The sequence below is a fragment of the Mastomys coucha genome, unplaced genomic scaffold (assembly GCF_008632895.1).
Source record: "Mastomys coucha isolate ucsf_1 unplaced genomic scaffold, UCSF_Mcou_1 pScaffold6, whole genome shotgun sequence".
In the NCBI taxonomy this organism is placed as follows: Eukaryota; Metazoa; Chordata; class Mammalia; order Rodentia; family Muridae; genus Mastomys; species Mastomys coucha.
In genome coordinates this window covers 24,291,352-24,303,950 of record NW_022196912.1, presented here as the reverse complement: position 1 = coordinate 24,303,950, position 12,599 = coordinate 24,291,352, and positions in this window count along the sequence as shown.

Genomic DNA, 12,599 nt, shown 5'->3' with positions numbered 1-12,599 from the left:
AACTAAGACTGGGGTGCTGGCCACGGGTAGTAGGGGTGGAGGGACAATCCAGCAGATTCTTTTCATTATATACATTGTATATAACGGAAAGGAGTAATTTCCCGAAAGTAAAAGGAAATCAACTCATTGGAAACAACTGGCTCCCAGGTCAAGAACACTGGCAGTTCTTCCACATTAGCAGGGTTCAATTCCAGCACCCACATGGCTGTCTTTAACTCTGGTTCCAGGGAACCAGACGCCCTCTTCTGGCACCAGGTGTATAAGTGTTGCACAGCCATACATGTAGGCAAAACACACATACATAAATTTTAAATAAAAAACAAACTAAGCCCAGCATTATAGCTCATTGCCAATAATTCCAGCACATAAGAGGCTGAGGCAAGATCACAAATTCCAGGTTTCAGGCCAACCTTGGCTATAGAATTAGACCCTCAACTCATAAGCAAACCCCAGAATTAGTTATGGTTCTAAAGTCCAAGTTTTTTTTTTAAAGACTTATATATATGTGAGTACACTGTCTTCAGACACACCAGAAGAGGGCATTGGATCCCATTACAGATGGTTGTGAGCCTCCATGTGGTTGCTGGGAATTGAACTCAGGACCTCTGGAAGAACAGTTAGTGCTCTTAACTGCTGAGCCATCTCTCTCCAGCCCGAATCAGTGAAGTTGGTTCTCTCCACAGCTCTCTCCTTCTGTGGGTTCTAGAGCTCTCCTGCATTTCCCTGGTAACTCAGTTCAGCAGTTAGCCTCCTTGTGCCCGCAAAGCCATGCTTTCACCGCAAAATACAACTCTCCACCTACCTTATTTGGTGGGAACTTCTCCTGGTTCTATCTCCTGCAGTAGTGTGGATCCCCACTAATCTTTCCTGTGTCCCCATTGTTCCTAGTATACTGTGTGTGCTAAATCTTAAATGTCTATTGAATTCATAAATGACACCAAGGCTTTGGCTTTGAATGGCAAAATAAGATGGTGCATCCACAAAAAAAAAAAAAAAAAAAAAAAAAAAAAAAAAAAGAATGCTCCTTGGTATATGCACCAGTTGGTGAGAAACTGTCCCATTTAAGGTGAGAGTTTCTTATAAAAATAGTGAAAATTCTGGGTTGGAGTTAGGCCATGAGGGTAGATTTGAATGAGGCTTGCGAGTTGTCGGGAACCTCAGTGAGATCTCTGGAAAATTGGTCCTGGAGGAGCATGAAATGACTCTGCTGCTACTGTTGCTGTATATTCTTGGGTTTGGATTTGTTCCCTAAAATGTGACACTAGAGAGAGTGGTGTGACATAATCCTAGCACTTGGAAGGTACAGATAGGATCAGGAGCTCAAGGTCATCCTTGGCTACATAGCAAGTTCTAGTTTTGCCTAACCTGCATTAAACTCTCTATGAAAATAAAACACAAGGCAAAAAGACATTGTGAAAGGAACATGGATTTTGCCATGTATTATCTATGATTTTTTTCTTACTAGGTATTCAGGTTGATTTCTTCATCTGTTAGAAACAAGAATTTAATCTTCGAGATTTTTTTCTTTTATTTTTGGCTATTTTATTTACATTTCAAGTGTTTTCCTTTTTCAAGGTTCTGAGAGCTCCCCCATCCCCAGGAAACTCCCTATTACATTCCTCCTCCCCCTGCTTCTATGAGGGTTTTCCCCCACCCACCCACCTACCCACCCACTCTTCTACACAGGGGCATCAGCCTTCACAGAACCAAGGGCCTCTCCTCTCATTGATTCGAGATAAGGCCATCCTCTGCTACTTATGCGGTTTGGAGCCATGGGTCCCTCAAGATTATTTTTTAAGACAGAATTTCTCTGTATAACCTTGGCTGTTCTGGAACTCAGATCTACCTGCCTTTGCCTCTTGGTATTAAAGGTGTGTGCCACCACTGCCCAGATCAAGACTGATTTTTTTTTTTTTTTTGGTTTTTCGAGACAGGGTTTCTCTGTGTTGCCCTGGCTGTCCTGGAACTCACTCTGTAGACCAGGCTGGCCTCGAACTCAGAAATCCGCCTGCCTCTGCCTCCCAAGTGCTGGGATTAAAGGCGTGCGCCACCACCGCCCGGCTAAGACTGATTTTAAAATAAGAAAAACTAAATATAACCCAAGTACTCCAGAAATGGAGGTAGAAGGTTGCAAGGCCAGCCTGAGTTACTTATATAGGACTTCCATAGTTCAGGACCAAGCCTGAGCTAATGCAGACTGTCTACAAAACAAAACAAAATTCTAAAAGTGCCAGCTTCTCTGCACAAATATTAAAACAAAACCAAACCTCTGCATCTATTACCATAAAATTCCATTGTTGGGTGCCTTGAGACAAAACAGGAGAAAGACATAAGTGGCTGATAAGGATGGGAGGGAAAATGAGGCGCCGGGAACAAAGTCATGATGAAATAGAGACAATAAAGGGGCACATGTAAACTGGGGACAATAAGGATATTATCAGATCCTTATATTAATATATAACCTATCATATTAATCCCTATTCCTTCCTAGCCATAAGACACTTCTTTTGACTTTGCTTTTTGATTTTTGTTTTTGAGAGTATCATGTATCCTGGGCAGGCCTTGAACATTCTGTGTAATGGAATTTGAATTCCTGTTTCCTTTTCTCACTGGCTCACAAGTGATGCCTTCACTGGCTTGTATTATCAACCCTGACTTTCACTTTTTTTTTTTTTTTTTAATGTCTATGATTGCTCTATCTTCACACTCACCAGACGAGGGCAATAGACCCCATTACAGATGGTTGTGATCCACCAAGTGATTGTTGGGGAGTGAACTCAAGACAGTTCTTAGCTTCTGAGCCATTTCTTCAGCCTCTGGACTTTCACTCTTTTTAAAAGTATAAACTGCAAAAACTTAGGTTATAGTGATAGAACCATTTCCTACATGTGCACTTGTGGGGCTGGCCTGAATGATAAAGAGGTCTCAAGAGCATATAGCATATTTAAAAGCAAAGGATTAAGAAGCAGCAAAGAATAAAAACATGGGATTCGGTGGTTGTGAATGGAGCTTGGATTTGTATTTCTTTCTTTTTTTTTTTTTGGTTTTTCAAGACAGGGTTTCTCTGTGTAGCCCTGGCTGTCCTAGAACTCACTCTGTAGACCAGGCTGGCCTTGAACTCAGAAACCTGCCTGCCTTTGCCTCCCAAGTGCTGGGATTAAAGGTGTGCGCCACCACTGCCCAGCTGGAGCTTGGACTTGACAGCTCCTTCAACATCATATCCAAGGAGCACTAGCTTGCTTAACATTTTCTTTTTTTTTCTTAAAGATTTTATTTATTATATGTAAGTACATTAGCTGTCTTCAGATCTCATTACAGATGGTTGTGAGCCACCATGTGGTTGCTGGGATTTGAACTCAGGACCTCTGGAAGAGCAGTCAGTGCTCTTAACGGATGAGCCATCTCCCCAGGCCCCTGCTTAAGATTTTCTTGTGGCCATTTACTTCAGATTGGTTGAATACTAAAGAAAGCTGACAAATGTCATTTTAAAAACAGTTCATTTCCATTTGACTCTCCCGAGAGAAGAAAGTAGTTAAAAAGACAAAGCCACCACCGCCTGGCTTGAGAAACAAGTATTAATTTTTTAACCAATCATGTTTTAACACCTAACAGATCAGCCAGGCACTGGTGGTGCATCCCTTTAATCCCAGCACTTGGGAGGCAGAGGCAGGTGGATTTCTGAGTTCAAGGCCAGCCTGGTCTACAGAGTGAGTTCCAGGACAGCCAGGGCTACACAGGGAAACCCTGTCTCAAAAAACCAGAAAAACAAAAACCAAGTCTAGTCTGACATGCTAGCAATCTACCTGAGAAAAGAACTTGGGCCTGAGGAGTAAAGTTCCTGTCCCACAAGCATTAGGACCTAAGTACAGATATGCAGAATCTACACAATTAAAAAAAAAACAAAAAACAGACATAGTGGTGGGAGTATTTAGATATGTGCCAGACATGGAGGGATGGGATCCCTGGAGATTTGCTGACTACCTAGCTGGTCTACTTGGTTATGCATATGCACACACACACACACACACACACACACACACACACAGGGAGAGAGAGACAGAGAGATAGACATTGAAAGCCAGAGACAAGAGATAGATTATAGATTTAGAGCTAAGAAGGAATACAGAATTTTGAAGTTACTAGAAGAGCTAGAGAGGAGTCTGTCTGAGCCTCTGGGCTAGGTCTATTTTCCTCTTTGTACTCAAAGTGTGCGTGTGTGTGTGTTTCAAATTTCTGTGCATTCTGGTGTTTCTGCAGCTTCAAAGACTTTCTGTTAAGACAGACACCCCCAGCTGGGCACTGGTGGCGCACGCCTTTAATCCCAGCATTTGGGAGGCAGAGGCAGGTGGATTTCTGAGTTCGAGGCCAGCCTGGTCTACAGAGTGAATTCCAGGATAGCCAAGGCTACACAGAGAAACCCTGTCTCAGAAAAACCAAAATAAAATTAAATAAATAAATAAATAAATAAATAAATAAATAAATAAGACAACTCCACCTAGCAAGTTCTTAGAGATAGCAAAAGAACCCAGGCATCAATCAGCATGCCCTTTAATATACAAATTGACCAACCTGGAGCTGAACCTCTGTCAGTTCCTTATGGAGGTGGTAAGCAATAGGCAATTAGGCAATATTCCTCTTCCCTTGTCAACCCAGTCACCAGGGGACCATTCTAAGGGCCCATCCTACAAGCTCTGCTGTGCCTTGTCTTTCCTTTGCAACACCAATAAAGCTTTGGGTCCATACATTGTGTTATTACTGCTCTCTCACCTGGCCTAATTTTGCTTGCCGGGCAGTGGTGGCACATGCCTTTAATCCCAGCACTTGGGAGTTCAAGACTAGCCTGGTCTACAGAGTGAGTTCCAGGACAGCCAGGGTTGTACAGAGAAACACAAGACTGCAAGGCATGTAGGACTGTGATATAGTGGTCTGTTTTTCTTTTCTTTGTTTTCAGGTCTCATTTAGCCTTGGTAGGACTTAAGACATAAGACTTAAGACTTGAGACTGACCTTAAAAGCCTGATCCTCCTTCCTCCAAAGTGCTGGGATTACAAGTGTGCACCACTATATTTAGTATAGACTTTGTCTTCTCATGCCTTATCTTGGTCTTCTCTTATGGCTACACCTGGCTACCAACCTAAAAACACAAGACAGATACCCCAAAGAGAAACTGTGTGTGTGTGTATGTGTGTGTGTGTGTGTGTATGTGTGTGTTCGAGACAAGGTTCCTCTGTGTAGCCCTGGCTATCCTAGAACTCGTTCTGTAGACCATGTTAGAGATACATCTGCTCCTATCTCCTCAGTGCTACCACATCTGGCCTGTTTTGGTTTTCGAGACATGTCGTGTTGTGTAGCCCATACTAGCTTCAAGCTCTCAATCCTCTTGCCTCAGCCTCCTAAGTAAAAGATCTACAAGCATGGCCCACCAAACTCAGCTTCCTAACATGGACCTTTTAAGCCAGAGAGGTATCATATTTACAGTTGTATTTTTGTTTCTAGAAGGTGAGACACCAATCTTGATATGGTCTGGTTTTACTCAAGGCAATCATTAGTAGAGTGGGTTCCCTATACATTTATGCTGGAAATTCATTTGTCCTAAATAAAATCATGAAATGGCTATTTATCAAAATTTAAATGTGTTACCTTGAGATCCTGGGGCTTTTCATTTTATTAGTAGTATAAAAGATGCTGTAGCAAGATTGGACCCTTGAAGGGTACCAAATAAGAATATGCATGGAAGTATCCTGTAAAATCCTTATTTGTTCCTAGGTACTCTATATTTTTTCCAAGCCTTTGCTCACAGGAGATTACAAAACTGGGGCCACACAGAGAAGGTATGAACCTCATCCTCATGCTTCATTCAGGAAGTCAGACAGGCCTGAACCACTGGTATCTCACAGGTTGTACCATTTAAAGGCAGATCATACAAATTCTGGACATCACTGGAGACTCCTGATATTGGCATTGGAAGAGGTGAGTGTTTCTCTCCCTAAAGGAAAGTATAATTCTTCTGAAGATACTCTAGAGCAGAAAAAGAAAGGAAATTTTAGAACCCTTGCTTGTCACTGGCATTAGGATTTAAGGTATGGCACATTTTGGAGATTCCTGGGAGGATGAGCCTGCAATACCAAGAATCCAAGCAGCCATTTCTAGTGGTAGCTGTGTCTTATTAAACTGAAGAGCCTGGACAAAGGTTGTAGCCTTGAGAATAAAGTAAGAGCATGGGGGCTCAGTGGTAGAGTGTATATGATTAGCATATGCAAAATCCCAATTCAATCTCTTGTATCCCACACCCAAAAGAAATAAATTTATGTTCATTGGGATGAAGCATGTGAAGAATTTGGAAGAAGGGTTGGGTAGAGTCCAGGACAGCAGTGGTCTAGAGCAAAAACAGAGGCAAAGATGAGAGTAAATCCAGGGAGGATGTAGATAAAATCCATGAAAATCCCTGAGTAAGAGGACTCCTTCACTATGCTCACTATTGAGAACAGAGGACTCCTTTATTGAGTCTGCCACCTTGTTGAGGCAGAATATTGACCTTCCAGGCAATCCTCCTGTCTCTACTTTCCATTTCACCATGGGAGTACTGGGGTTGCACATGGCTTTTAACATGGGTTCCAGGGGATGAATTCAGACCATCAGGCTTGTACTACAAGTGCTCTTTTCTGCTGAGACATCTTGCCAACTCCAGGGGTACACTTCAGTATGAAGAAATAACAGCTGGAATAGGAAAACTGTCAGCTGGAATCCTGTACAATCTGCAAGATGCCTTCTCATCACTGCTGTGGGTGGCTGTCTTGCCACTGCTTGGATTTTTAAACTTAACTGGATCATATCTTCACTATTACTATTGTTTTGTTTGTTTGTTTTGAGGCGGGATTTTGTAGTGTAGCCCATACTGGTTCTCAGCTCTTGATCCTCTGTCTTTAGCTTTCCAAGTGCTAGGACTACAGGTGTGTACCACCAGCCTGCATTTTATTTTAAAGTCATTTTATTCAATGTGCGGCTACATTTAGAAAAATCCAAGATGAGTTTTCTTTCTGTTATTGACACTGTAGCTTCAATGTCTGTGCTGATTGCTGGAGTATTCAAATCTATCCCTGCTGTCTTACTGCTTATTCTTTCATTTTTAACTTTTGCTTTTGCCTCCTTATCTTTTCTTGCATTTCATTGGGATGACAATGTTTCCTAAATTCTCCCTTTGTTTTCTTTTGCCATTGGAAGCTTTGTGTTTTGGGATGGTAGTACTTGTCCTTAATGTTTTAACATTTGAACTTACTATAAATATTTATTATAAAAATATAAAACTGGGCATGGTAAATCATACCTGTAATCCCAGCACTAAGGAGGCTGAGGCAGGAGGCTCATCCTGAGTTTGAGGCCAACCTGAGCTACATATGTGAATTATAGACTAGCATGAGTGAGATTCTTTCTCAAACAAAAGGGCTAGGGATTAGTAGAGTGCTTGCCTAGCATGCTCACAGCACTGGGTTCGAACCTCAGCACTACTGGTTGGTATATGCTTATAATCCTAGCACTCTGGAGGTGGAAGCAAGAGGATTGAAATTTCAAGTTCATCTATAGCCGCAGATCTGAGTTTCAAGCCAGTGTGGGATACATGAGTCTCAAAACAGAAAAGACACTGGGGAGATGGCTCTGTGAGAAGGACTTGAACTCAGATTCCAAGCATCCACCTAAAAAGCCGTGTGAGTCACATGGACCTGGGGCACTGGAGCAGGGTAGAGACAGGAGGGTCACTAGGACTTGTCTGCTAGCATAGCTGAAAAAATAGTGAGCTGCAGGTTCAGTGGAGACCATGTATCAAGGGAGTAAGTCAGAGAGCAATAGAGGAGGAGTCCTGCCATCATCTTTGACTTCTGTAGACATATATGTGGATGCTTGCATGCATGTGTGTGCGCACACACATACACATACACACACCAAAAATAATAAAATCTAGAGGTATTTAGCATTTCTATCCTCCCTTTAAAAAGATATAAGAAATTTTAAATACCTAGTGAAATACTTTCAAATGTATGATTATCTAAGGTTGTAGTTTTAACTTATTATTTTAAATTTTTAAAATTACATTTATTATTTATTTATTTATTTATTTATTTATTTATTTATGTGTGTGTGTGTGCGCGTGTGCATGCGCACGTGTGTGATATCACAAGTGTGGAAGTCAGAGGACAGCGTGAAGGAGTCAGTTCTTTCCCTTTACTAACATCCAGGTTGGAACTTAGGTCATTAGGCTTGTGCTAATCCATCCCATAGGCTCCTCAATTTACGATTTTTTAAAATAGTGTGGTAAAATACACATAGTAAAATGTTGTTGTTGTTGTTGTTGTTTCGAGACAGGGTTTCTCTGTACAGCCCTGGCTGTCCTGGAATTCACTCTGTAGACCAGGCTAACCTTGAACTCCCAAGTGCTGGGATTAAAGGCATGTGCAACCACTGCCTGGCAAGCAAAATGTTGTTATTTTAGTCATTTTGAGCATACAGTTCAGAAACAATCAATATACCTCAAAATGTAACACAGCCATCATTGCCTTCCATCTTAAGAGTTTATTTATTATCTCAAGCTCAATTCTGTAGTTGTAACTTTGTTTCTTCTACTTTCAAAATACTACTACCATTGTGGTTTCTATGTTATTTTTTTCTCATTTCTCTCTTTTGCAGTGCTAGGGACTGAGCCAAAGGTATTGTCTCAGGCATGCTAAGCAAATACTCTACCATTAAATTCCTTCCCTAGTTCAGCTATATATCCAGTTGCTGTGAATTTGATAATTCTGGGTTCATTGTGTAACTAGAATTATACAGAGTTTATTCTTCTGTGTCTGCCTAATTTCGCTTAGTATATGCCTTCAGAATTCCATTCCTTTTAAAGGCTGAATAATATTCTAGTGTGAAGCCAGGTAGTGGTGGTGCACGCCTTTAATTCCAGCGCCTAGGTGGCAGAGGCAGGTGGATCTCTGTGTAGCCTACAGAGTGAGTTCCAGGACAGCCAGGGCACCACAGAGAAAGCCTGCCTCCAAAACCAAGCAAACAAACAGTTCTAGCGTGAGCGCTCTCCCCACCTCCCTCATCATGTATGGGCGCATCTACTTACACATATTTTGTTTATCTGTTCTGTTTTGTTCTGAGTCTTTCTATGTGGCCCAGGATGGCCTTCCGATCACTACACAGCCTCTTCTAATGATATGTCTGCCTCAGTTTCCAAATGCTATGATTACTGGTGGACCATCATACTTGGCTCTGCTTCTCATTGTTACCACATTTTGTCTAGTCATTTAAAAAGAATTTGTACATGTACAGTGTGCATACATGTATGTTTGCATGTGTATGGGTACACTTGTATGTGTATATACATGTGTATATACATATGAAGGCAAGAGGTTGATGTAGGGTATCTTCCTCAATCACTCTCCATCTTACATACTGTAGCATGCTCTCTCACTTGAGCCTAGAGCTTACCTATTTGGCTAGTCTGGCTAGCCAGTTTACCTGTCTCTTCCTCCAGAGCTCTGGAATTGCAGGTGAGCCAGTACCCCTGACAGCATTTATACAGGTTTTGGGAATCTCAGCTGTGGTCCTCACATGCATGCACAAGTGCTTTACCCACTGTGCCTATCTCCCTAGCTACTCATCTCTCAATAGTCATTTGAGATATTTCTACTTTGGGCCATTATGAGTAATGCTTGTGGTATAGACTTTGAGTCTCTGCTTTCAAGTTGTTTGAGGTACATTCTAGAGTACAAATGTTTAGATCATATGTTATTTCTGTGTTTAATTTTTGTAAGAACTTGCTTTCAAGCTAGGCACAGTGGTGCACACCTTTAACCCCAGCACTCACGAAGCTGAGACCAGCAGATCTCTGTGAGTTCAAGGCCAGCCAGGGCTGCATAATGAAGCCCTGTCTCAAAACAAAAAAGAATTTGTTTACCCATATTTATGATCTATATTTGTTGATATATTTCATCAGTCTTTATACTCTTAATTGAAAAAAGAAAAGTCACTATTTTTTAAATTATTAAATTACAAGTATGCATGTGTATCTGTGTGTGAGGTATATATATACAAGAGTGTAGGTACCCATGGAGGTCAGAGGCATCTGATCCCTCTGGAGCTGAAGTTATCAGTAGTTGTGAGTCATCTGTTGTAGCAAGAGCAATGATATACTCTCAACTGCCAAGCCAAGGCTCTAGCCCCTGCTCACAGTTACTTTAAAGTTTACATCTTCATTCACACCTTCTAATAGATTTTGTTGGCATGGGTGTGGCAAGTTGGTATGTTGAGCCAGGGTCTCCTGTATTTCAAGCCAGCCTAGAACTTGCTCTGTAGTCAAGGATGACTTGAGCTTCTAATCCTTCTTGCTTCCGTGTCTCACATGCTGAGATTATGTGAGAGCACCCTCATGCCTGGTTTCTGTGGTGCTAGTGTTTGATCCTTGAGTTTTGTGTATGCTGGGAAAGCATTCTGTTGAGTTACATCCCCAGCCCTCAGTCACCTCTTAAAGGTCCCCTCTTGGTCTCACCTCTTTTTCATTACATTTTATTAGTGTGTGTGTGTGTGTGTGTGTGTGTGTGTGTGTGTGTATGTGTGTGTGTGTGCCCACACATACACTCACATATGTGCCATTTTCAGTTTGTGGAAGTCAGGGGACATCTTGTGGACTGTGGCCTCACTTTCTACTATTTGGAGCCTGGGGATTATCAGGCTTGGAGGAAAGTACTTTACTTACTAAGCTGTCTTGCTGGTCTGAAAAGGCACTTAACCTACCGAGCACTGCAGCTGAACAGCACAGTATGTAGTAAAGTACCAGTTGCCTGTTCTATTGCAGTAGGAGAGATGGCTCACTAGAGCCACTTAGCATCCTGAGTATCATGCAACATATCTCTTCCCTGGGAAATATCACAGTTCAAAACTCAAATGTCATAGTTTGGATGCAGAGTCTTTCCTACAGGCTCATGTTTTCATCACTTACTCTCCAGTGTGCGGCACCACTACATATGCATGTTTCTCTCTCTTGTGCTTCTCCTCTGGTGTGTGTGTGTGTGTGTGTGTGTGTGTGTGTGTGTGTGTGTGTGTGTGTGTGTATCGGAGGTTAGGAGCTGCCCATTTTATTTTTATTTGTTGAGACAGGATCTCTCACTGGGACCTATGGCTCATTGATAATGTTAGTCTCTGCCTCCTTAGCACTGTGCCATCACACCTAGAGTTTGTTTGTTTGTTTTACATGGGTTCTGGAGACCAAACTTGGGTCCAGAGATAAGAATAAATGTTGAAGAAGAAGGAGAAGGAAGAGGAGGAGGAGGAGGAGGAGGAAGAGGAGGAGGAAGAAGAGGAAGGGAAGAGGAAGAGGAGGGGAAGAGGGAGAGGAAGGAAGTGGAAGTAGCAGTAGCCAAAAGAAGGAAAGGGAAGAGGAAGAGAGGAACAACCAATAGATGTAGATTCATTATCCAAACACCAGCAGGCAATCCAATCACTGGGAACACACCAGCCCAGCAGAACACAGAAATAGCCCTCAACTCCAGCAGACACAGCTAACCACAAGCCATTTCTGCCATAAAACCAGGTAGGCTGCCTGCAGACTTTCACTTCTTTCCCTTTTCCCTGAGATCCAATCCCTCAGTCTCATCCCCAGTTCTGTAGCAGAACACCCGTGGCAATATGCTCTGTCTCTCGGGTCCCATCTCCTGTGGATCCCACAGACCTTGCCCTTCTAACTTCGTCCCCCAGTGTGCCCTTTCCCAGCCCTTACCTCCTGCAGGCAGCATCTCTTCTCTGTTCCTCCAGCTACCCAGTCTCATCCCTAGCTAAACTGAAGAACGTCCCTGGCTTCCCTCCATCTCCTATGGATCCTACAGATCTTCCTCCTTTTAATCTTTTCCCCTCCATTTGTTGCTTTGTCCCAGACCCCAACTCTCCAGCAGGCATATCCTGCTAATCCAAGGGCTACTCTCTCAGGACACCAAGTAGGCTAAAGGCAAACCAACAGCACTGCTCTTGCTCCTGAGATCTAATCCCCAGTTTCATCTCAAACTCTGTGGCAGGGAATTTGCTGTGGTTTCTCTGTCCTCTCTGACACCATCCCCAAAGAATCACAAAGACCTTCTCCAATCTTCCTTCTGTCAACTCATCCTAGTATCCCAGCCTTCAACACCAGCAGGCATTCCCTGTGAATACACCAGCTGCGTTGCCAGGAAAACAGACAACATACAGCTATCAGACTCTGGAAATCCAGGGAGGACTCAGAAACCAAGGAACAAAACACTAAATAAATAAAATGTAATGAAAAAGAGGTGGGACCAAGAGGGGACCTTTAAGAGGTGACTGAGGGCTGGGGATGTAACTCAACAGAATGCTTTCCCAGCATACACAAAACTCAAGGATCAAACACTAGCACCACAGAAACCAGGCATGAGGGTGTTCTCATATAATCTCAGCATGTGAGTCATGGAAGCACCCACCCAACAAAGACAAGTCAAAAAATCAGCACCTAGACCTATAATCATCCCAAACCCGGGTGCTTAGATGCCAGCATAAAAACACAATAACGGCTGGGCAGTGGTGGTGCATGCCTTTAATCCCAGCACTTGG